Genomic DNA, 4330 nt, shown 5'->3' on the forward strand with positions numbered 1-4330 from the left:
TCTCACCCTTCCTATGTCTCTGTCACAGTTACAGGGCCTTCTGGCTTTAGTGGCAAGATCTTGTCTTTTGGTCCTTTCCTCCTACAGATGCAGTCGGTGGGGGCATACTGTAGCGGCTGAGGGAGCGCTTACAAGAACAAGCTCCTACAAGGGCTGGTGTCACAAAGGGAAGAAAACTCCCAGGTGCTGTTCTGGACTGAAAGGAAACGAATCCCCCTCCAGAGCGGGAGGTGATGGTGTGCTGCTCTTTTGACCACTGTCACCTCACTTCAGCAGCAGCCTAGAATCTTAGCAGCCCAGTGAGTGCTCCGTTGGCAAGAGGCTGCCTGAGCCCAGGAGCTGGGATGGGGGCCTGCTAACAAGCTGATCTGGAAGCTTCCACTGGCTCCATCTTGAAACCTTCACATATGTAGTCTCTTTCCTCTTTCGTGGAGGTTCTTTGGGGACTGAGATTCCCCTGTTTTCCCTTTTGCAGTGGCTTGCTAATCACACCCTATGGTTTGTGTGAAACGGGGGTTCCATCACCCCCCACACGATAAGTCATTGTTTACAAACATTTTATGGCATTCAGAGAAAGTTCTGACTGTTGAAACATTTCATTCGAGTGACAAGCATAGAAATAAATGCTTGGCTTGGCACCCGTGCCTGCCTCACAATCCCCTGGGGGAGCTCAAAGGCAAGTTCTGGGCACTACCCCAGACCTGCCAGATCAGCATCTAAGAACAGTACTGGGGACTCTGTGTCACAGGCTCCTGAGGGACTGCAGCAGAGCCAGGAGCAGACCCCTCCACCGGCCCTGTCTCCCAACATTCGTGGGCAGGACAGAAAGGCTTTGGGGAGGAGAGAAACTGCTGATCCGAGGTGGCCTCAGAACCCTGCGCGCTCCTCCCCACTTAACCCACTCTCACTAGAGAAAGCCATTCAGACGTAAAGGTGATGCCAAGGATCCTGGAAAACAGGAACCTGGATTCGTCAGGACTGACATGGAGTCACCATCAGGTTGAGATTCATTAAGAAGCCACGTTTTATAAGCCCAGGAATGTGTTCTTTCATTTACCATGTTAAGAGTCTCTAGTGGTCATCAGCTGTCCACGGTAACTTTTGAATGGCTCAAGCGGGGCCCACCCAGGTGTGAAGGCGTTGGCCTTCCCTGCCGCCATTTTGTTTTAGAAACAATATTGTTGCCAAGCTTTCAGACAGCCCTTCCACGTGGCCCACCGGCCCACCCCTATGCAGGAGAGGGGGCAGCTGTCTCCAGCGTGCACATGGAGAGACTGGGCTCCAAGAAGCCATGACCTGAACTGACTCAGCTCAACTATGTGAGCTGAAACAAGCCCAGTTCTCCAAATGGCAGCTCTTCCTACAGCACCAGAACTTGTGAAAAGGCCATAGCTGTCGTCTGATTCAAAGGCTTAGCCAAGAAGTCCATGATGTTATAGGAGCTGGTAAGTGCCCATACGAATAGAGGTTACTTTGTTGTTATAAGCAAGCATTATCTCCAGCGGTCTACAGTCAAAACTCAGAGTACCAGCACTGTTATATGTTGAAGCAATACCTTCCATTTCTTTGTGCTCAGGCGTCCATAATTCCACACTCCTGGTTTTCCTTCTCCCTTCTCTGTCCCCGTTCCTGGATCTCCCTCTGCCACCTAGTCCCAGCTTTAAACATGGGTGCTGAAGCGCTCAGGCCTGGGGCTTCCTCTCTTTTCTCCTTTCACCTCATACTACGATGAGTTCAAACACCACCTGCATACAGATGACACCCAGAATTACATCTCCAGTTATGAACATTCCTCTAAGCTCCCTCTAGATTCAAGGTCAAATGACACGGGACACCTTTTGTAGGTCTTAACAGATGTGAGGTAACTGCTCCAGTCTCCTCCCCCGATTTCTGCCCTAGTCAATCCCATCTCCATATTCAGGCAAGAAACCGAATCAGTAGCTTTCATTTTTCTCTCCCCTCTCAGAAGGTTTGGTTGATTCTCCAGGATAATTCCAAATAAATCTTGAGGACTAGTCCCCTGGCACTGTCTCAATCCAGGCCGCCTTCCCCTTCCTGTCCACAGTTCCAACAGCCTCCTGACTGTTCATCTTGCCTCCCTTCTCAACTCCCAGCAAGCCATTCTCCACCGTTCTGGAGGAGTGATCTCCTTACAACATAGATCATACTGTTCCCCTGCTTAATATCTCCCAGTGGTTTTTCTCTGCATTTGAAATAAAATCTAGTTTCTATAACCCGCTCCTTCCACTTTTCCTCTCACCCATAAGTTCCAGCTTCACTCAAGGGCAGTTCCTCAAAAACACACCTCTTTGTCACCCCAGGGGCCTTCACCAGTGCCATTCTTTTCCTCAGGCTAAAATGATCCCTCCTCTTCGGAAGGTGTAATCCTTCAAGTCTCACCTCACCCCATCTCACAGAGGTCTTTGACTGCCCCGTCCCCAACTGTTCTACACCTCAGTACCTGTTTCCCTCGTTGCACTTGGTCACAACCTGCCATTTTGTTTTTACTTTTTACTTCCTCACCCAGTTTTGGGCATGTGGTAAGTTCTTAATGAATACTTTCTGACCAAATAACTTACTCCTGTAGACTTGAAATGTTTTTGCAAATACTTCTATTGCTACTTTCTCCGACCTCGGGCGCCTGAAGAGACAGTCCAGCCTCAAAGTTCTCTGCTTCTGCTGTCCTCAGTAGGCTTCATAGTCCCACAAAGAGGTGGGAGCATGTCGGAAGGTGGGAGAAGCTCAAGAGAACTTCCATACATTACATGCTTCCTGCATAATGGATTCATTTAAATCTAAGTATTTCATTATGCTGTATTAAATACAGTATTTCAATAAAGCAGAAATACTAATTTCTCTCTGGACAAGGAACAGATTAGAAGTAGGAGATAAATGAGTTTTGAGTGGGTTATTGGGATCCTGTGACGGGAAAGTCAAGGTAGGCACCTCTGTGACCCTAAAGCCCCTTTCAGTCTGTGTCTCTTTCCTAAGAGCCTGTGTACGGCTCCCTCAGAATGAAATCTGAGTCATTTGGAGGAACTGACCTTGTTCCTTTCTTGTCCTCGACCTCTAGCATCTCCATCGGCATCTCTCTGTGGGTTCTGTCTAGGTTAGGGTTCCTGGTTCCAGAAGCCATCTACCTGCTTGTTGCTTCCTGCTGTTTTCTCCTCAAAAATAAAACGCGGTGCGTGGCTTAGCTCTCAGGGGCGGGGAAATTCCACACCTGAGCTCACTTGACTGACTTGTTCTCCCATTAAACACCAAACACGTTTGCAAATACACATTCTGGTATGACTGAAAACAAGCCTGTGTTGCTTTGACTAGAATCAAAAGGAAAGGAGCTTCTCCAAGTAGTATCCTCCTCCTTTTTTCCAAGATTGTGAAGTCAACCTCTTGTGCACAGATCATGGAACTTCTCTGGGGAGTGGCAGCTCTGGCCAAGATTCTGAAGAGCCCTGGCTCCTGAGGAAAGAGGAAGTACACAAGGTAGGGGCCTCTGTACAGGGACTCAGGACACCCAACCCAGCCCTAATAAATGAGTTACTCTCTGCACTCGGCAGAGAGCAGCATCTACGGGTTGGGGGCGTGGGGAGTGACCCAAGCCTGGGGGTGGCAAAGAAGATGCAGGAGACGGTAAGGAAGTACGGATGCCCCAGAGAGGGGACCTGCTAATAAGATGGGTGAACTTTCCCGTAACATGAGTATCCAGGGCACTTCCCTGCGGCTAGGAAAAAAACCAAACTATACTTTGAAATTGTTCTTTAAGAACATGACTTGCAGAGATGTCTGGGTGGGTCAGTTGGTGAAGAGTCTGCCTTCAGCTCAGGTCATGATCCCAGGGTCCTGGGATTGAGTCCCACCTCGGGCTCCCTGCTCAGCGAGGAGTCTGCTTCTCCCTCTGCCTGCTGCTCCCCCTGCTTGTGCTCGCTTTCCCTCTCTCTCTCTCTGACAAATAAAGTCGGAAAAAAAAAAAAAGACTTTCAGACAAAGCCAAAACATTTAATCACAGCACAATGCCTGACATTTTCCAATCCTGTTCTGCTTCCGTCTTACCAGATAAAAAATTAAAAATAAATACAGGCGCCTTGGTGCAGAGCTATGTGCTCATCTGTAACCAGTTCTGCTGAGAGATCTGCCTGCCTCATTCCACTGAGAAGCCAAGAGCTCGTCAGGAGGCAGCTTTGAATCCTCCCTGTTCATCAGCACACACCTGGGAAGTTTGAGTTGGGAGGAAGTCAGGCTTTGGTTTCACAGTCCCAAGTCCCAGGGCAGGGCGATTTCAGCCTTCCCTCTCTGTTCCCGAGTGTCTCTGCACGCCGTGCAAGGGGCT

Source organism: Meles meles, chromosome 13 (genome assembly GCF_922984935.1).
Source record: "Meles meles chromosome 13, mMelMel3.1 paternal haplotype, whole genome shotgun sequence".
NCBI classification, from domain to species: domain Eukaryota; kingdom Metazoa; phylum Chordata; class Mammalia; order Carnivora; family Mustelidae; genus Meles; species Meles meles.